This window comes from Lampetra planeri, chromosome 3, assembly GCF_965212315.1.
Source record: "Lampetra planeri chromosome 3, kcLamPlan1.2.h2, whole genome shotgun sequence".
Classification (NCBI taxonomy): domain Eukaryota; kingdom Metazoa; phylum Chordata; class Hyperoartia; order Petromyzontiformes; family Petromyzontidae; genus Lampetra; species Lampetra planeri.
The window spans coordinates 4,435,176-4,457,992 of NC_136109.1; the positions used below are offsets into that span (position 1 = coordinate 4,435,176).

General features: G+C 47.6%; 1 pseudogene; it reads left to right on the forward strand.

Moving 5' to 3' along the window:
* LOC144734507 (procathepsin L-like) overlaps nt 1–8,931 on the forward strand; it is a 43,262-nt pseudogene extending 34,331 nt beyond the window's left edge.
* The last annotated feature ends 13,886 nt before the right edge of the window (nt 8,932–22,817 follow it).

The window sequence follows — 22,817 nt, forward strand, 5'->3', positions numbered from 1 at the left end:
TTTCTAAATAATGTACACGTATGTTTCCAACTAATGTATACCCGTATATTTTAAATGTACACGTGTTTCTAAATAATGGACAACCGTGTTTCTAAATAATGTACACGTGTATTTCTAAATAATGTACATGCGTGTATCTATATAATGTACACGTGTTTATACATAATTTACACATGTGTTTCTACATAATTTACGTGTATTTCGAAATAATGTACACGTGTTTATAAATAATATACACGTGTGTTTCTAAATAATGTACACGTGTTTCTAATTAATCTACACGTGTGTTTCTACATAATGTGCACGCGTGTTTCTAAATACGAAGGGTAAAACCTGAGGACCAGGAGAACATTTCACGCCACCACCACGAGGAGATAACAGATCAACCTCATCAGAGCAATGACGAGGCACACTTTGTATCAGAGCATATTGGGAAATTAGAGAAAGCCATTGACTTAAGAGAAGCAAGTGACTTGTGCAGGACACGTCACTGGAGGGGATGATGGCCGGTGGTCGAGACTAATGATGGCGTGGCAGGTAAAGGACGCCTGAGAAGATGTCCACCGTGGCCACAGAGCAATGGATTGGGTCATGTGCGGGACCTGTATAGATTGTGGCATCACAAGACCATGATATATGGTGACGGATTGGGGAGGTGTCCATGTTGCAGTGAATAGGTCATGGCTGATGGTGCATCTTGATACAACAATCCTTGAGCTTGGTGAGAGTCTCACACAGCACGACATGGGTGTTGTACTCCTGCCGGTAGCGCTGTCTCCTGTCTCCTGCCAGGTTCGCCACTCCGTCAGCGTGCTGCACCATCGCTTGGTCGCGGTAGAGGAGCCAGGCTTACACTGAACGCGTTCGTGTATTGTGGATAAATAATTGTGCACACATCACGAGTCACGGCAGCAGTCGTCATCTCGCAAGCCGTCAGTCATGCGGCTGCGAAGGGCCATGCTGCCACCTGTCTGTTGACATCAACAGCTGAACGCGTAAAAAAAAGAGGGGAAGAGAGAGGGAGGAGAGGGAGGGGAGAGAGAAGAGAGAGGGGAAGAGAGAGGGAGGAGAGGGAGGTAGGAGAGGGAGGGGAGAGAGAAGAGAGAGAATATTTTGTGAAATCTTTCATTTAAAAAAGGGGGGGGGGCACATAAAGCAAAGCATTGAAAAAAAAACAAAAAAAAACTAAATGATGAACGAAGCAAAGTGCCGACTACACCGAGCATCTTCTTATTTCCTCTGATCGTAAAAAAGAAGAACGCGTCGTCCACATTATGATCCCAACAGAGGTCCCGGCATCGTGAGATGAGGGCTCCGGTATGGGAGCCGCCAGCAGGGATTGGCAACGAGCACCGCAATAGAAATGGAAATAAATCAGACGACTGGGCATGGAAACTGTGTGATGTGAACCTTGCCGCTGGGTTTAAATATTCTAGATTTGAAGCTTTCGTGACTGCAAGGAATCATATTCTTAGGTTTTTTCGGTAAAGTCACGTAGGTAAAACATCAAAATTAATGAAAATAAAATAAAATAAAAAATAAAAACAAAAATCACGACGTTTCAGAGGCAACACAAGTCTCCGTCATCAGGTGGGACCGTCACAGCCAGATTAGCTGCATCAAGTGAGGCAATGATTCAAGATGTAATCCCTTAAAAGCGAGTTGAGGGGGGAGGAGAGGGAGGGGGGAGCTCATCAGAATATGGTAGCCAATGAATGGAACGTATCGGGAGGGAGGGGGGCGGGGCCAAAAGGGTGGGCGACGGCGTGGAAGGGATTGTGCGCAAGCGACAAACTACTGCACACGCCAACACAATGGACAGAGAGGGGGAGGGGAGGTCTGATACACATGATAGACAAAAGAACGAAAATGCCCATGTTTATACCAATGCTGGCTGAACAATGAAGAGAGTACTGTTAAAAAATAACTGGGGATGTTAACACTCGGTAAAGTAAAGTAAAATAGTGCCTGTCAGATAAGATGGTCCAAAAAATTGTAATTAAGTCTTTTTGCGTGGTTGATAACATCTTTCCAATGATTACTAAGTTTGTACCCATCATCACGGTTGAAATTATGTCCGTGTTTGTATATTTGTATGGCTTCGTGTACAAACATTTGATGGTAGCCGGGAGGTTTGCAGAGAACCTTGGTCTCGGAGAAGACAATTTCATGAGAGCCCACCGAGTTGTAGCAATGATCGGCAACGGCAGAAGAATCAGTTCTGCCGTGTTTCAGATCTGACTTGTGCTCGCGGACACGATCAGAAACATGACGTTTCGTTTCTCCAATGTAGCAATCACCACAAAATGCAACTCAATTTGTAGACTCCAGGATACTGTAAGTCAGGAACGACATCCTTCACAGATGGAATCAGATCACGGATTGTATGCACTGTACTGAATCGGACTTGGATCTTATGTTTGTTTAGAATTTTGGAGATCTTTTTGGTCACGCCAGCTATGTATGGTAACGTGATGGTTTTGGTCGGAGTTTCATGTGGCTGTTTCTGTGTGGTGGGAGAGACAGCTTGGCGGATAGTACGGTCAGAGTATCCGTTCATCCTGAGGGCCCGATGTACATGTCTTAATTCACCGGTCAGGTGGTGTTTGTCAGAAATGCCATGGGCTCTGTGGTATAGCGTTTTGATGAGAGAATTCATTTGAGATGGGTGGTGGTGGGAATCCGGTTTCAAGTAGGAATCTGTGTGGGTGGCTTTCCTGTAAACAGAATGTCCCAAGGATCCATCAGGCCTCCTCTCAAACAGAATATCCAAGAATGGTAGTTTACCGTCTTTCTCCACTTCCATGGTGAAACAAACATAAGATCCAAGTCCGATTCAGTACAGTGCATAAAATCCATGATCTGATTCCATCTGTGAAGGATGTCGTTCCTGACTTACAGTATCCTGGAGTCTACAAATTGAGTTGCATTTGTGGTGATTGCTACATTGGAGAAACGAAACGTCATGTTTCTGATCGTGTCCGCGAGCACAAGTCAGATCTGAAACACGGCAGAACTGATTCTTCTGCCGTTGCCGATCATTGCTACAACTCGGTGGGCTCTCATGAAATTGTCTTCTCCGAGACCAAGGTTCTCTGCAAACCTCCCGGCTACCATCAAAGGTTTGTACACGAAGCCATACAAATATACAAACACAGACATAATTTCAACCGTGATGATGGGTACAAACTTAGTAATCATTGGAAAGATGTTATCAACCACGCAAAAAATACTTAATTACAATTTTTTGGACCATCTTATCTGACAGGCACTATTTTACTTTACTTTACCGAGTGTTAACATCCCCAGTTATTTTTTAACAGTACTCTCTTCATTGTTCAGCCAGCATTGGTATACACATGGGCATTTTCGTTCTTTTGTCTATCATGGGTATCAGACCTCCCCTCCCCCTCTCTGTCCATTGTGTTGGCGTGTACAGTAGTTTGTCGCTTGCGCACAATCGCTTCCACGCCGTCGCCCACCTATTTGGCCCCACCCCCCTCCCTCCCGATACGTTCCATTCATTGGCTACCATATTCTGATGAGCTCCCCCTCCCTCTCCTCCCCCCTCAACTCGCTTTTAAGGGATTACATCTTGAATCATTGCCTCACTTGATGCAGCTAATCTGGCTGTGACGGTCCCACCTGATGACGGAGACTTGTGTTGCCTCCGAAACGTCGTGATTTTTGTTTTTATTTTATTTTATTTTCATTCATTTTGATGTTTTACCTACGTGACTTTACCGAAAAAACCTAAGAATATGATTCCTTGCAGTCACGAAAGCTTCAAATCTAGAATTAATGCCCTCTACGGGGAGGAATTCCACCTATCTGTTAGAGTTTTTAACAGACAACGAGACAAGAAGTCACAGCTTCTCGAGACGCTGGCCTTCCTCAAGAGATGCCGAGATAACAAGGTAATACCCATCGCTTTCACACTCACATCCGCTGCTGTGTCCTCACCGAACTCCAAACAGATCTTATTTAAAGCCAGCCTATCACTAATCTCGGAGAGAATAAGGTTACTCCGATCTGAACTCGATAATTTAGACAAGACTCTCTTACAAACACATTTAATGTTAACACAAAAAATGTCACCTTCTGATTGGAACCACGTTGATAACATGACGTCTGCCTCTGCTGACTCAATGTCAGCCAAATGCAAAGCTAACCTGATTTCTAAATTCAACCTCCTATCTAAGAAGAAACCAGAGCCACACATCGCAAAGCTGGATGTTAACAAGACCGTGATTAATCAGAGTAACATCCCAATTTCTGACACTCTAAAAACGGTACTGGCCAAAGGACTACATTTCGCCGTCACCCCTAAATATATACCAGTAGAGGATATGATTTCCCAGATTGATGTAGCCCTCAGAGGCATAGGACACATCCATGCGGATGTAGCAAGAGCTGAAATAGCTACTATTCTTAAGAATGCTAAGAAACCCACTAGTAACATCAGCAAAAACGAACGCTCTGAACTCGCGGACCTAAAAAAGAGAGATGATATAGTCATCCTCTCGGCAGACAAGGGCAATGCCACGGTCATCATGGATAAAGATTCATACAACAACAAAATCCTGGACCTTCTTAATGATGGGAGTTACTCCAAAATTAAAAACGATCCCACTAAAAGCCTAACGACGAAAACCAACAGTATCATCACGAGTTCGACTTCCCTAATCGAACCAAGCAAACGTCCCTCTCTAAAACCATCGGCGGCAAGACCTCCCAGACTCTATGGTCTTCCCAAAATCCATAAGGAAGGCACCCCGCTACGACCCATTGTGTCGACGATAAACTATCCTACGTACAAACTAGCCCGTTTTCTATCAGATACTCTGCTCCCTTTCACAGGGAAGACCTCTTCGGCAGTACTCAACTCAACCCAATTAGTCTCTATGGTTAAGGACATGGTACAATCTCCTGATGACATCCTCGTCAGCTTTGATGTAGTATCTTTGTTTACCAAAGTCCCAGTACCGGACACCCTAACAATAATTGAGGACTTAGTCCAACATGGATTGAATTCTGATGCACCTGCGCTGGTTAGGCATTGCCTCACCAATACCTATTTTACCTGGAATGGCACCTTCTACAAACAGAATGAGGGTACCCCTATGGGCTCCCCTTTGTCACCAGTTATAGCCAACATGTTCATGGAAAAGTTTGAATCAGACGCCATCCAGACATCCACCCTGCGTCCTTCCCTGTGGAAGAGGTATGTGGATGACACTTTCGTCATCTGGCCACATGGCCTCCCAGCATTGAACCACTCCTTGGACCACATCAATTCTAGACACCCATCCATCAGATTCACCATGGAAGTGGAGAAAGATGGTAAACTACCATTCTTGGATATTCTGTTTGAGAGGAGGCCTGACGGATTCTTGGGACATTCTGTCTACAGGAAAGCCACCCACACAGATTCCTACTTGAAACCGGATTCCCACCACCACCCATCTCAAAAGAATTCTCTCATCAAAACGCTATACCACAGAACCCATGGCATTTCTGACAAACACCACCTGACCGGTGAATTAAGACATGTACATCGGGCCCTCAGGATGAACGGATACTCTGACCGTACTATCCGCCAAGCTGTCTCTCCCACCACACAGAAACAGCCACATGAAACTCCGACCAAAACCATCACGTTACCATACATAGCTGGCGTGACCAAAAAGATCTCCAAAATTCTAAACAAACATAAGATCCAAGTCCGATTCAGTACAGTGCATACAATCCGTGATCTGATTCCATCTGTGAAGGATGTCGTTCCTGACTTACAGTATCCTGGAGTCTACAAATTGAGTTGCATTTGTGGTGATTGCTACATTGGAGAAACGAAACGTCATGTTTCTGATCGTGTCTGCGAGCACAAGTCAGATCTGAAACACGGCAGAACTGATTCTTCTGCCGTTGCCGATCATTGCTACAACTCGGTGGGCTCTCATGAAATTGTCTTCTCCGAGACCAAGGTTCTCTGCAAACCTCCCGGCTACCATCAAAGGTTTGTACACGAAGCCATACAAATATACAAACACAGACATAATTTCAACCGTGATGATGGGTACAAACTTCGTAATCATTGGACAGATGTTATCAACCACGCAAAAAAGACTTAATTACCATTTTTTGGACCATCTTATCTGACAGGCACTATTTTACTTTACTTTACCGAGTGTTAACATCCCCAGTTATTTTTTAACAGTACTCTCTTCATTGTTCAGCCAGCATTGGTATAAACATGGGCATTTTCGTTCTTTTGTCTATCATGTGTATCAGACCTCCCCTCCCCCTCTCTGTCCATTGTGTTGGCGTGTGCAGTAGTTTGTTGCTTGCGCACAATCGCTTCCACGCCGTCGCCCACCCTTTTGGCCCCGCCCCCCTCCCTCCCGATACGTTCCATTCATTGGCTACCATATTCTGATGAGCTCCCCCCTCCCTCTCCTCCCCCCTCAACTCGCTTTTAAGGGATTACATCTTGAATCATTGCCTCACTTGATGCAGCTAATCTGGCTGTGAGGGTCCCACCTGATGACGGAGACTTGTGTTGCCTCCGAAACGTCGTGATTTTTGTTTTTATTTTATTTTATTTTCATTAATTTTGATGTTTTACCTACGTGACTTTACCGAAAAAACCTAAGAATAGGGTTTAAATATCTCAACAGGTCCTCAATCACTGCAGACAATGTCCTTTGAAACAACACTCAAAGATGTTACTGGGCAAAGACCCGGACTTGCCCCGTCTACTGTGTTCGAGACCTTTTGTCAGTCCACTGCTGGATGAGGGCCTTCCCACGCTGTGCAAATAGTGGAGTTATATTACCATACCTCACCACGCTGGTAATGCGGTTTCCTAAGCAACATTTATCGAAAGTAATAGCAGTTATTAAAGTAAAGTAGTGAATTGGAAACCCGGGATACGAGGTGGTTTGTGGAGGTCTATGACCCCATCGTGATCAGCAGTGCCCTCCATTCATTGCTCCTTGCAGGGGTTGGCGAGCCACTCAACTCCACGCTAAGGTCGATGTAACCACGGCCAGAGCCACTGATGCCACCTCACCTCGCCATCGCCTCCTGCCTCGCAGCAGTTTCCCATACATAGCAGTCTCCCAGTTGACAACTGTCCTCCAAGGTCTCTTCTAACCGCCTCGCGTGTTTTACTTTGTACACTGCTGGAGGAAACATGACGCGTCTTACGTTTTGCCTTCATAGCTTTAACATTTAAAGGGGCCGTCCATAAATGACGTCACGCACCTGGGGGGGGGGGGGGGCTCAGACATTTGTGACAATGTGTGACGAGGGGGGGGGGGGGTTGAGAAATGTGACGTCACATCAAAATGCGCAACTTTAAATAAATATAGACATGTTCTACTTAATTAAATAGACATTTGATATATGTTTTCTCCTACAACATCAGAGTGCAGCGACACATTAAATACGCACTACAATGACAATAATTTAAAGCTATTTGAAGCATGTTTTATTTTTTTTGGGGGGAAGGGCAGAGCTTCCTGACATCATATTTGAGGGGGGGGGTCTGACTTTTTGTGACGCCGTATGACGAGGGGGGGGTTAAAAATCGTCCAAAATCGCGTGACGTAATTTATGGACGGCCCCAAATATATAATAGGTGGCGTTTCGGAAAATGGCCCTTCTGCATAGCATATAGATCTAGCGCATCACTCGCCATTGTTCTCCGTGGCCGGGAATCAAACTTCGGTGGCCGAGTTTGTAGCACAGTGCACGAACACCTACCTGGCATGCCACATGGATCAGAGACGTGGACATCAAATAAGAAAATGGCGGGAAAATGTAAGTGCTCAAAACAGCACGGGAATATTTATGCTAATAATTACACTGACATACACAGCAAGAGGAACGCATGCATTCAAGAATATAAGCAAGTTATTGACATAATATTGACTGTAAAGAATGGTAAGTGGGTTGGGTAGGATGTGCTGCTGGAAGTGATGGGTCGCTGGTAGTCGAGGCTAATGACGGAGTGGCAGCCAAGAGGTCACGCGCCCGAGAGGACACCCACCATGAGGATGGGGCCACGAGAGCAGCTCGTGTGCAGGTGCTGCTGGGTTGATGCTGCGCAGGTTGAGAGGCGGTAAGTTTAGAGGGCTTCGTCCAGCAGTGGATTGACCGTGGTTCATTATGGTGACGCGCTAACAAAAACGAGTCTGAACACGGATCATTATTACCCAGGAAAAAAATCACTCAGTCACGTGCCTCGTGTCAGAAGCGTCCTGCCAAGATTTCGCAGGAGGGGGCCATCATTGCTATGTAGAATCCCAGTGCACAATTTGCGAGTAACATTTCACATTTGGAAAACTCTTCTGCCATGATGCCGGCAGGCAGTGATCTACTCTTGCGATTGACGTCAGGGGATCTTCAACGCTCACCGTGAAGCAAACAGCGCATGTGCCATGGTCAATAGACCCGCGGTGTTATTGAGGACGGCCGCTCGATGTCAACCGTGAAGCCCTGCAGCACGTGGAGAGCGCTGCCGCCAGGCGACGTAACAGCCACATTGCTGCACGACGCCGCGACCCGGGGCATGGAGACCCCCGCAACCCGGAAGCCCCGCCCCCCTCAGGGCCACGCCCCTTGGATCCTCCCCCCCAGACTCGCCCCTCCCCCCAGCAGCGCGGCACGATGAGCCGCTCGGTGCTGCCCCATGCGCTGCTGCTCCCAACTGCAGCGAGGGCGTGGGGGCTGCTGCTGCTGTTGCGAGAGCCGCCGTCGCCGTGCGGCAGGGCCCATGCACGTGGTGGCTGCACGCGGCTCTTCGTCATTGTGCGTGGCGACGGGCCCCGTGCCGCTATCGCCGGCATTGCTGGGACAGTCGCCAAGGCAGCTGCGCGCCCAGCCGCTGTGGCGAGGCGCGAGCGACGGAGGAGCCAGGACTCTTGACTCGGGTGTGGTCACTGCGGACCCTCGCAGGCGTTTACCAAACGCACCCTTGGTTTAGGGGGTCATGGCCTTCCTCAGCGTCCTTCATAGGCACGGCCAACTCAGCTGGAACGTGCCCGATCCTGCCAGATATCGGAAGCGAAGCAGCGTGGACCTCGGATCGCGCTTCGACGGGCAAACACCGCGCATGGAGCAGGTGCAGGGGGCGGTGTGGGCAGCAGAGGGCAGTGCGGCAACGTCTGTTGCTCTCTCCCTCCGCCTTCACCACCCCGCACTGAGCAGCGTTGTGCAAGATGGTCAAATATGGCGATCCTCACGGCTGGCACGGCGTGGGGAGGCCTTCATCCAGCACTGGAGTGACAACAACGGGATGCCCATATACACGTTCCCTTGCACTGTGCATAATTTGGAACCTGCACTAAAAAATGTTTTCATCATTCAAAGGTTGGACAGCCAAGACGAATCGGCCAGAGAGCGGCCGCAGTTGTGTCCAGTTGATGCTGAATGAGTTGTATCCACGTCACAAACAACGACCATGACATTGAAGTTAGTGTCCGATTCCCAACTCTCATATCAAACCCTTGGAGTAATGGCACGAGAGTGTCCATACTTCTGTGAACATGAGATTTGTATGTGAACATGTTTCGTCATGGCGTTTTTAGTTTGTCGAATGTTGTACTGGACATCTGTAAAAAAAGAGCTGTATAGCTCATCGGATTACTCCAGTATAACTACATATTCTGATTCTGTATATACGTCTATAGCTAATCAACACTATTGGTCACAACTGGACTCTGCATGATGAAGATTACTCAAGCAAGCTCTGAGACAGGCAGTCAGATGGATGAGTTTCTTATACTCTGCACAGACACAGCTGACAGCAGGAGGAACACGCGGCTTGTTTCACTCAGCCGCGCCGCACGGCTGGGTGCGTGTTGGTTGAGTCGAGTCTCAGCATCTCCCAGCTCCGACGGGCGTGGGGCAGTGCCCACTCCCACTGGGGGCCCTGAGCCAGTGGTGAAAACTCCACATTCCTATTGACGAGGCCAGTCTATCTACGACAACCACTTCCAGCTGCCCAGAAGGTGGTGCTTATTTAGTCTTCCACAGAGGGATGATGAGCTCAGCCTGCCCGTGACTGTAATTGGAATGAGCAGACTGTGAGGCAGCGGCTCTTCCACAGAACCCTCCGGCTCTGTGTTTATTCGAGGGGGGGGGGGGGTACTAGAGCACGCCTCACCTTGGTGAGTGTGGGTGGGGTGAGTGTGGGTGGGGTGAGGGTGGGGAGTGTAGACGTGGGGGGTACTAGAGCACGCCTCACCTTGGTGAGTGTGGGTGGGGTGAGGGTGGGGGGTGTAGACGTGGGGTCATAGAAGTACTGTACAACAGTTGATATTGTTACTTTTGTAGTGTCGTGACTACAGCCACTACTGTGAGTGTAGACAGTTAAATGTCTCTGTGGGTCGCGCCAGCTGCAGTGCTGGAGGGGAACCGGGTGCCCCGATTCGACGCGCTAAGGGCACATGACCGGAAGCGGGCCTCGTTTAGACAAGATGAGGGCACGTGACCGGAAGCGGTGCCCGATTGGACGAGTTAAGGACACGTGGCCAAAAGCGGAGCTTCAATTCGACGAGCTAAGGGCACGTGACCGAAAGTGGGCCTCGATTGGGGGGGCGGGTCAAGCGCACGTGACCTGAAGCGGTGCCTCGATTGGAGGAGTTAAGGGCACGTGGCTGGAAGCGGGGAGCGCCGGTTTGATACAGCAAGGGGCGGGGGCCACGAGACAAAGGGAGGGGAGCGTCAGGGGGACTCGGGGCTCGTGTCGGGGATCACGAGTTTACAGGCACGTGCATAGTGAGCAGCCTAGGACAAGTTAGCCCCACTTAGGGGCCGTCCATAAATGACATCACGCGATTTTGGACGATTTTTACCCCCCCCCCCCCCCATCGTTACACGGTGTCACAAGATGTCAGACCCCAACCTCAAATATGACGTCACGAAGCTCTGCCCCCCCCCCAAAAAAAATAAAACATGCTTCAAATCGCTTTAAACTATTGTCATTGTAGTGCGTATTTAATGTTGCGCTGCACTCTCATGTTGTAGGAGAAAACATTAACAAGTAAACCCGTAAAAACAAAGTTTTTCACTATAAATCCTTTATATGCGTGGCGGCTAGAGTCCTCTCGTCCTCTGGCTTGAGATGGCTGCCACCTATGGGTCAGATGATTGTCTGCCACCATTAAGCAATTGGTAATTAAATATTTAATTTGTTTTCCCTAAACAGTGTAAAATGTTGGAATTTTTTTTTCACGAAAATTAATTGTCACACACAACGAGTCTGTGTGGAAAATGTCAGCTCGATTGGATCACGGGAAGTGGGTTAAAAAACGAGCGAAAGATTTGCACGGTCCTAAGCAAGCAAGCGAACTTAATATAAAGGATTTAAAAATATATTCGCCTGTGGAGGACGCGGGGATCGATCCCGCGACCTTTGGCATGGGAAGCGAGGGCGCTACCAACTGCGCTACTCCGCCACGGCCTGTGGAGGGGTTACGCTCTGGGCTCTTACATTGTGACGTTCAGCCAAAGCCATGAATGAGTTCTATTTGAATATATGTAAAATAAAAAAAATTTGCCTAAAAAGTCTAAAATTTTGGGAATTTTTTTTCACGAACATTAATTGTCACGCACAACGAGTTTGTGTGGAAAATGTCAACTCGATTGGATCACGGGAAGTGGGTTAAAAAACGACCAAAAGATTTACACGGTCGTAAGCAAGCAAGCACGCAAGCACGCACGCAAGCAAGCAAGCACGCAAGCAAACTTAATATAAAGGATTTAAAAAGTATATTTAACTAGCGGTTAGTACCCGGCGTTGCCCGGGCAAAAAAGGCAGACACATGTAGTTACACACGCAAATCTATTGATACACACACAGAGTTACACGCACAAATGGACTCACACATACATACATAGACTGAACAACAACAACCGCCATTCGCCAGTAAGTGGCGGTGACATCACAACAACGCTTGTGCCAGGCTATGTGCACCTTGAGGCCACGTGAAATGTCGAACGCCCGCTGGCAAGAGGTCACGGGGCAAACCCAGATGGCACAGGTCGACTGACTGAGACGACTGGCTGATGCACCACCTGTGGCCCCTACTGTGGCAACTTTCTGTGCTTTTGCCACCCGGCGCTCCGCTCGTTGTTGTGAGCGTCGCTCCTCCGCCCTCCGTTGTTGGAGGGTAACTGCCTCCAACTGGCCAGTAGCGTCCTTCAGGAGCTTCCTCCACAGTGGCCGATCTTGACACGGCTGGTACCAGTCATCCGCAAGTGAACTCAGCTCCAAGTCCTCCTGTAGCACATCACTCCAAGTCTTCTCCAGCCCATGCCGCGCCCGTTTAGCCCCCTCGATCCGGCGGAACAAAAGATGTTTAGGCATGCGGCGGCTGGCCATGCGGGCTACATGACTCAGGCAACGCAGCCTTGCCTGCCGGAGGTCACCGATGGGACTTTGTCCACATCTTTCAAGGATTTGTGAGCTCCTCACACAATGCAGCCTGGTTAAACCCAGGATGGATCGTAGGCAGGCCAGCCTAAATGTTTGAAACCGGCGAAGATGTTCCATTAGGGGGGTCCAAGTTTCGCAAGCGTAGAGAAGGGAGGGAATGACCGTGGCCTAGAAGACCTGAAGCTTCGAACGGAGTGATAGACCAGGTAGCTTCCACACAGCATTACGCAGCCAATGAAAAGATACTGCAGCTCGACTGATTCGGAGTGAGACCTCTGCTGTTAAACCGGAGCCGGTCATGAGCACACTGGCCAGGTATGGGAATCTCGGCAATCTCTCCACAACTGCCGCATCATCAATTGTGAATTGTGGGGGTGGATTGTTCCATGGAACAAAATACCCAGGCAGGTGCTTTTGGTGGGGCTGATGGTAAGGCCCCACCTCTTAGTGACAAGCTCCAAGTTCAGCAGCAGTGACAGGCAATCACCAAAGCCTCAGCATACATAACATAGTTGAGCAATAGAGAGCCATCCCTTGACTGCACCCGGGCATCGATCAGCCTCCCATTGTATCTGTACCATATGGTAATTCCTCCGGTACAACCATCGAAGGCTTCACGAACTACGTGGTCAAAAGATATGTTAAATAATGTGGGAGCCAAAGGACATCCCTGTCACACCCCAAGGTATAGAGGGAATGGCTCTGACTGACGGCCACGTAGTTTTACGTGGGGCCGCTCACCAGCAGGAAGGTCCTTAAGGATCGTGAGCAAAGGGTGAGAGACTGCGAAAGCACGAAGAACAAACCAGAGCCCAGGCCTACTGATGGTGTCATAGGCCTAGAGCAGGTCTATAAAGCACACAGATGGACTAAGACGCACACATGGACCTACAGACACGCGAAAAAATGTACTTACACTAACATGGACGCATGCACACACAGCGACTAACACACACGCACATATCGACTCACACACAAACACATCGACTCACACACACATGGACTCACACACACATAGACATCCACTTGAGATACACACACATGGAGTTACACACACATATCGACGTACACACATACAGCGACTCACACATACATCGACTCACACACAGACATACGTGGACTCACACACATTGACGTAAACACACATGTACTTACACACACACATCGACTAAGACACACACACATGGACTTACACACACATATACATAGACTGACCCACACATTGCCCTACACACACATACACATATGGACTGTGACACACAGACATGTACTTTAGATACACCTGGATTAACAGGCACATAGACTCAAACACACGCATTGACTTACACACACACATCGAGTGACACACACACATGTGTAGTGACATAAGAAGGGAGGGGCTGCTGGGGGCTCTGGGACCCTTCGCGGGCCAGGCGCTTGGGCCCCTTGGCGCCAGGCGCTGGGTTCCCAGGCGGGTCAGACGCTTAAGCCTCTTGGCGCCAGGCGTTGGGTTCCCGGTTGGCCCAGGCACTTAAGCCGCTTGGCGCCACCAACGGGGGGGGCTGTGTGTGCTCTGTGGGATATCAGGGGGCGCACACGGCCACACCCCTCGTTGGGGACTAGGCATAAAAGGGGAGCTCCCTGGACGATCAGGGCCAGTCGTAGCTCAAGACCCAAGACCAGCCATCTGAGGACCCTGGGACGCTGTGAGAGCCAGTGGTGGGACTCTGGAAGTCCCGATTCTACGATCTTGTGAGGGCGAGTTCCAGAGCGTAGCCAGAGTAGTGTATCTAGGCTGTGTACCTAGGCTGTGTACCTGGGAGTTGTTACAGAGTATCAGGACTGTTGGACTGTTGGAGTGCTGTTGGATTGTAATAAAGAAGTTACCTCTACAAGTGTATCCGGAACCCGTTACACATGTATGGACTTACACACACATGTGGACTAACACACACACAGCGACTGATACGCACACAAATGAACTGACACACACACTTGTACGTACACACACGTGGGGCGTTGTCCGTTTGAAAAAGACAGACACACACATGGACTTACACACAGACATGGACCCACACACGTAGAAACCCATCGACTTACACGCACACAAACACATATGGACTCACACACAGACATCGACTTTAGGGACACACGAACATTATAATTGTAATATTAGGCAACTTATTAGTTTCATAATAGTAAACGAAGCAGAGTTGTTATCTGCACACAAACATTATCATTGTAATATTTGTAAACTTATTTGTTTAATAATAGTAAACAATAAACCTCAGTTCTTAGCGAAAGATGCAATGAAATTGCACTTTACATTGGCGTGGTGACGCCTCGTCTCATGCAGAGCCCGCGGCCTCGCCTAGATTGGCAAGCCGGAGGTCAGACATTGCCAGGCTGCAGGCAGGGCCGCTACCCCCCCCCACCACCCCCCGCCCGAGGCAGAATAATACAATGTAAGCGCTTTAAGAATATTAAGTTAATATCTAAGAACTTTATAGCAGTAACTGCACGCAATGGGGTGATGGGGGGATATCACACTGTGAAGAGAAATCGGCAACGTGATGTGTATATTTATTCCATGTTATACGCATGAAATAAAATGTCCCTGTGAGCTGGAGCGAACGCGCAGTACTTGGTAGGGTTCGCCCCCCCCCCCCCCCACGCAATTGGCGTCACTTGGTACGGTCGACGGCGCGCAATAATTAAATAAATAATAATAGAAACGCCACAAATTTGTTAAAGTACTTTAACGTTTACGGATGGGAAAACGGAATAGCCTATTCCCACCGCGAGGCTTAGGGCGTGCCGCCCGGCACATTTTTTTCTACGTGAAGGTCACCGTCCGAGAGCCAAATCCCCCGCAAGCTGGAGCGCGCGGAGACTTTTATATATAAGACGAACAAAATTATTGTGAGCTGGATATTAGTATTTTCGAAAATCGATGTTGATCGATGAATCGTGACATTCCTACCAGGTACAGTGACTCGTACCCTGCACAGAGACTTGCATAGATAACATTTCGTGAAAAGCAAGGTTTATTATCTCTACTGAAATGCGTATTATAACTTAAGTACAGCTAATGATACGTGACATAATGTTAATCTAATACAACCGTATGGACTTACACATTTACGAAAAACTAACTCATTTGAGGTGGGTTATAATTTAAAACAAGTTCATAAATGAGTTGCTGGAATGTGGGCTTTTGGTGACTGTAGATCAAATTGGTCTCACTAAACCGGTTTGTTCTCGAGCTCTGCACTGAAATATCCGCCAGGTTGGGGTCGCGCTGCTTGACCCCTCCCCTCACCCAGCGCCAGCAGCAGTCCCAGCGCGAGGGAGCGGCCCCCAGCTCACACAGCCGCTAGGACTGCGGCACCGTCTCCTAGCGGTGCCATTACCCCTGCAGTAGCACCGCGCGTGAACTTCCTCACGCTCCGACGCGTTTGATTGACAATGTAGAGAAGTGGCACCGTGAGGAAGTGATGCTGCTCAATCTGGAGACCCTTTCTGTGAATCAACATTGGCGATGAGTCACAACGGGACGTTGTGTACCTATGTACAGGTGTGTGGGTACAGATACACAGTGAAGCTGCATGATCTCCCTTATCTACCTACATACATGTGTGTGTGAGAATAGACACACAGTGTAGCCATGGCGAGTAATATCTCACCCTGTTCTGCCTTCCACCATTCCTTAAACGACCCACATTGACCAGCGAGGTGAAGTAAGTCAAACAACCCCCATGATCAACATGGACTGGATATGCCTTCTGTGTTGTCATCCTAACTTGTGTAGTTTGTGAGGAAGAAGCCACAGTCGTGTTCCACGTGTGTAATACAATCCACTGATTGATGAAGGCCTCCCATATGCCATGTTGTCATTGGGATTTTGACTATACTCATTGCACTGGTCAGTGTGGGTTGTGAAGGAGACTCAACTAATCTATTTTATTCAACAGGTAATGTCAATTGAGCTTGGAGCTTGTTTATAGAGGCGACCGCCTTACATATGATAGCTCATCGAAGTGGTTTAGAACCCTTTATGGGAATCTATAGCTGCCAAATAATGTACACGTCTTTCTAAATAATGTACACACGTGTATCAAAATAATGTACACGTGTGTTTCTAAATAATGTACACGTATTTCTAAATAATGTATATCCATGTTTCTACATAATGTGCAAATGTGTTTCTACATAATGTGCACGTGTTTTTAAATAATGTACACCCTTAATCTTGGTTATTTCGGTAAAGTCACGTAAATGGGAAATCATATAATAATACAAATAAAGCAATACAATTATCACGACGTTTCGGCCACAACGCAAGCAGCCGTCCTCAGGTGAAGAACAGAGCTGTCGGAAAGACAGCGTCCTAATGAACACTGCTAAGCTTGGCAGCGTATTTTAAGCTGGGTGGGAGGAGCAGAGAGCCTTGACAAAGGAGTTTACATATCAACAGAGAAATTTAGCATGTTAATGACAAATGCAGATATGGGGTTAGTCACTCCTTGTGGAATGTGTAGGTGGTGGGGGGTCTCAAAGTCATATTCTGCTAGTGTATTATGTAGGATTAGCAGTAATAAAGGAAGGGACAAGTGTTTCTACATAATGTACACGTGTTTCTAAATGATGTACACGCGTGTTTCTACATAATGTACACGTGTGTTTCTAAATAATGTACACGTGTGTTTCTACATAATGTACACGTGTTTATAAATAATGCACACGAGTGTTTCTAAATGATGTACATGCTTGTTTGTAAATACGGAGGGTAAAATCGGTAGACCAGGAGGACATTCCACGCGACCACCACGAGGAGAGTACAGATCAATCTCATCAGAGCTATGAAGAGGCACACTTAGCATTAGAGCATATTGGGAAATTAGAGAAAGCCATTAACTTAAGAGAAGTGACTTGTGCAGGACACGTCACTGGAGGGGATTATGGCCGGTGGACGAGACTAATGATGGCGTGGCAGCTAAAGGACGCCTGAGAAGATGTCTACCGTGGCCACAGAGCAATCAATTGGGTCATGTGCGGGACCTGTATAGATTGTGGCATCACAAGACCATGATATATGGTGACGGATTAGGGAGGTGTCCATGTTGCAGGGGATAGGTCATGGCTGATGGTGCATCTTGATGCAACAATCCTTGAGCTTGGTGAGAGTCTGACACAGCACGACGTGTGTGTTGTACTCCTGCCGGTAGCGCTGTCTCCTGTCTCCTGCCAGATTCGCCACTCCGTCAGCGTGCTACGGTGCTGCCCCTTGCCCCGTGCGCTGCCCCTTGCCCCGTGCGCTGCTACTCCCGACTGCAGCGAGAGCGTGGGAGCTGCTGCTGCTGATGCTGTTGCCCGGCAGCCGCGAGCCGCGAGAGATGCCGTGCAGCAAGGGCCTTGCGCGTGGTGGCTGCACGCGGCTCTTCGTCGTCATTGTGCGTGCATGGAGCAGGTGCAGAGGGTGGTGTGGGCAGCAGAGGGCAGTGCTGCAACGTCCGTTGCTGTCTCCTCCCTCCGCCTTCGCCACCCCGCACTGACCAGCGTGGTGCAGGATGGTCAAATATAGTTACCCTCACGGCTGGCACGGCGTGGGGGGGCCCTCATCCAGCAGTAGAGTGACCACAACGGGATGTCCATGTACACGTTCCCTTGCATTGTACAACATTTGGAACCTGCACTCAATTTGCCTTTCATCGTCCTGCAAAGGTTGGACAGCCAAGACGAATCGGGCAGGGAGCGGTCGCAGTTGTGTCCAGTTGATGCTGAATGAGTTGTATCCACGTCACAAACAACGACCATGACATTTAATTTCGGGGCCGATTCCCAACTCTCATCGGAGTAATGGCACGAGAGTGTTCATACTTCTGTGAGCATTGATATGTATATGTGACCATGTTTCGCGCTGGAGTATCTTAGTATGTCAAATGTTGTACTGGACATTTGTGAAAAATAGCTTTTTATCTCATCGGATTCCTCCAGTATATCTACATATTGTGATTCTGTATTTACGTCTAAAGCTGATCAACACTATTGGTCACAACTGGACTCTGCATGATGAAGATTACTCAACCAAGCACTGAGACAGGCTGACTCAGATGGATGAGTTTCTTATACTCTGCACAGACACAGATGACAGTAGGAGGAAAATGCGGCTTGTTTCACTCAGCCGCGCGACACGGCTGGGTGTGTGTTGATTGAGTCGAGTCTCAGCGTCTCCCAGCTCCGACGGGCGTGGGGCAGTGCCCACTGGGGTTGTTGTGTATGTACCCCCTTTTTATATTTTTTTAATATTAATTTTTTTAAAGAATTATTCTGCCAACATATAATATCGTTTTTTAATAGACACGGGGCAACGTGGAACGAACACGCCCCCACACTTCCACAGATGCGCGCATACCTCATTTCAAAGGAAAGAAGGCATGAAAGAGGGCAATCAAGGTCATAAAAACTCCCCGAATTTCACACTAGAGGAGCTAAGGGCGGAGAAGGCTCTCAAAATTAACCAAACACAACCCCCATGGGAAGCGAGCAACACGGCCGTCTTTGTCTTTCCGAGAGGATCTCCACACGCAGGCACAAAGCCAGAAAATTGCCCCAATAAAGGTTGGAACACATGCCTCCGAAGATAAATAAATAAGCGCATGCGCCGGGTGCTTCCACCGTGGAAACAACCGTCTTTGTCTCCCCACAACACGGACAGCAAAAATTGCACACGCGAGGAAATAACATTTCCATGAGAGATCGGGTCACGATGAAACATCGTGAACACGGTTTCGGCATAACTTGGGCATAATGGAAATAAGTCGCATTTCAACTTCCAAACCAAAACAACTTAAGCTGTGTGAGACAAAAGATATGATCCCCGAGCAAGGGAGGGAATAATTAAGCTCGCTTAACGCGTAGGCTTTCGCGACAAATATTATTCAGAAACAAAACATGGATTCGAATATTTTTTTTATATATATAACTCAATGCGAACGCGAATCATCGGTCGGGTTAATGGATAATGAGGTGACGCCGTCGCGAGGCCCCCACCCTTCTCCCAGAATGATTACACAGCTGTGTCTTCAAAGCTAATAAACAGACGGACGACACACACACGGACGCAGATGGTTCACCCCCACAGGAATGTTTTATGACACAGCCTTTTGAACAAGTCGGGAAACTGAGTGGAATTTTCCCATATAAGTCGAAGGAAAATCCATTCAACACAGATCGTCCGGGCCACGGGCCCCACCAGAGATCGTCAAGAAGTTTTCATCATCCAGAATGACGAGGTTTGCGGGGTAGCGACGTGCCGCTACAAGCCGAGGTCTGCACCACCTGAGAAGAATCGCTACCCTGAGTCGCCGAGCTGCGAGTGAAGCCAACAAAGACGCCAACGTCCACCCTGCCACGAACGAAGCATCGCTCCTCGTCAGAGTGACGACCAGCGAACAACCCGCAGGAAAGGCGGAGATCGCCAAGCGAGCAAAGCAGAGAGCGCGAAGCAGTGGAGAAAGCCTGGTCAAACGGCTGTGAGGAGGAGGACAGCGCTGTTGAATGCGCCGTGTGTCTAATACACACCCAGATCAACCAACATCAACCAAAACCGACTCATCATCCCGCAGTGGAGAAAGAGAGTCAAAGTCTTCCGAGCGCCACCGAGCGCCACCGAGCGCCACCGAGCGCCACCGAGCGCCACCGAGCGCCACCGAGCGCCACCGAGCGCCACCGAGCGCCACCGAGCGCCACCGAGCGCCACCGAGCGACAACGAGCGACCGAGCATCTTCAAGGACAGCATCGTGCCAACTCGTCGTCCAGCAGTGGAGAGAGAGCGAGGGAGCAGCAGGAGCAGAGCGGCGGCCACGCCCAACCCAGAGAAAACTTCTGGCCGCTGTTCGTATCCTCCCACACCACACAAGCTAACGACACAACTCCCAGCTCTAAGAATTAATTAAAATTAAAAGGGGACAACGCACACACAGCACGCACACGAATAAGACTTAAAAAAAATTGTCATTGCGTTTCAAAAAGGGTTGCCATTTCGAGGTGGTGCGTTCAATATCAACGGATCGTGCAAAGCAGTTGCTGTCGTCGAGTTACATGAATAAGAAATGTTTTAGTCATTCATTTTCGTTAACTGCATAATCACGCCAATGAAGAAGTATTTTTAGTCATTCATTTTCGTTACTGCATAATCTTGTCCATGAATGTATTAACGTATACTTGCTTTCGGATAAGAGAGTGTCATGTGCTTGTTTAGAATAAAATTGCTTAACACCAACTGTTCGAGTGCTTCTTTCCAAGTCCATGCAAAACTATCTTATTCTTGATAACTGTATCCTGTGATGAGATATGAAAATGGAGACCTAAAATATCATAACACACACTAGGATAATCGGTAAACGTTAAATCGATGATAATCGTGTTATCCTGATTGATAACTCTGGATAAACGAAGCTGAGCCTAATTATCATAACTGCACACATTAACATAATCGCAAGCATCCGCATAAATTACTACGATTATCTCCGTGATTATCATAATTCATGCATATAATTACTCACATTATCATAATTTATGCATATTAACTCACACATTAACATAATTAATGTGATTTGCGCATTTTTCGGAAAATTATTAATTTTTATTATTTTCATCAAAATTTCATAACCCGACACATACAACATAATGGGGGCTCGTCCGGGATCTCTCGCAGACAGTGTTTTGCATGGATGATGGAATGAACCACTATGTGTTAACCAGAATATCGTGACCAAACATTGCATTGTGATTGTAAACGGGCGTAAAACAAAAAAAACGCCCTCTAAGATCAAAACCCAGAATAGCAGGTTGAAACAGAGACAGTGGAATTAAGATAATATTGTATTAAACCGATTGCATCCTGTGATAAATGGGGTTAGAGGTACGCACTCTGAATCGGAAAATAACAGATAGCTCGAGTCAAATTGACTACACTCTGTGAGATAATTGTTTTATATGCACTCTGAAAGGAAATGTCAAAGTAACTCCCGCAACACTTTTGAGATGCTGGGATTAAGAATAATTTTTGAATGGGTTACGGGGTACTGGGAACTCGTATTAAAATGTACCGACCAATCTGTTACAAAGCAGTACAGTCAGAGAGACATATGGGAAGGGAGCTGTATCGATAACACAAACACACCTCGGGGGAAACTAATTGACTGGATAAAATGTAACGAAGGCGAACACGATGCAAAAACTGCAGAGAAGGCAGGACAGGACTCATGCCTTCCCACACAGGCATACAGACAGGGATTGTGGAATGAGGAAAATTTTGGAAAGGAAACGGGAGAGAAATCGTCTCTAATAAACGAGGAAAAATGTCCTCACACCCTCGAGAGGGAAGAGAAATCAGTGCTCGCGACACCAGCGAAACTCACAGACGTGGATCCACAGAATAAATATGGAAGTAACAGTAAATCACACTCTTGGGTACGTGGACAGAGTCCAGGGACTGATCGCACAAAAATTATGGATATCGAACAAAAAATCCTTGACAAAGGGAAACCCTCACAATTCGAGAGAAGGGATGGAGAGATACATATGCAAACAAAAACATGTGAGACTGACAACTTCACAGCTAGAGGGAGGCAAAATGTTAAAGTAAAGTCGACAGGACATCCTTCCCTAAGGGCAGAGGCAAAAACTAAAGGGAAATGGCAACACGAGCGACACAGCACTGAGCGATCACACAAAAAATGCACGCCGCAAAAACACGCTCGACACAGCACAGATAAAAGTGACAGATTGCCTGATGATAACTTGTTTGATGATGACGCTGACGGCGATCAACTTTCGGAATACTTATTCAACAGTAAAACCCTTAAATTGATGGACAAGGCTCTAGTCAGAATTCCCGATTTTGACCCCCACAATAAGACTATGGATATCCACACACATATCGCAACAGTAGAAGAGGAGGCAATGATTAGAGGGCTGATGAGACGGGATGAAAAAGCGAGTTTGTTGAAACGAAGCTTACATAAAGAATCTATACCATGGGTAAATTTACTACCACACAAGGTTAGAAATGATTTTAAACAACTGAGCCTGGCAGTGATTCGGAAGTTTGGAGAATATTCGACACTCACTGAAGGGTTTTATGCTGTAAAATCGATGACCCAGGGCATGGACCAAGATCCACGTGACTACCTCGTACAATTTAAAAGAGCGTATTACGCAGGCGATGTGAATCAATACCACGAAGGAGATAAAATGTTAAAAATTATGTTTTTTGAATCCTTGAGCCCAGAGATTACAGAAAGGGTGAGAATGGTTTTGAATCCAGAAACCGCATCCTTACGCCGCATAGAGAGCAAGGCGTACATGGCATGGTTATACAGAGCT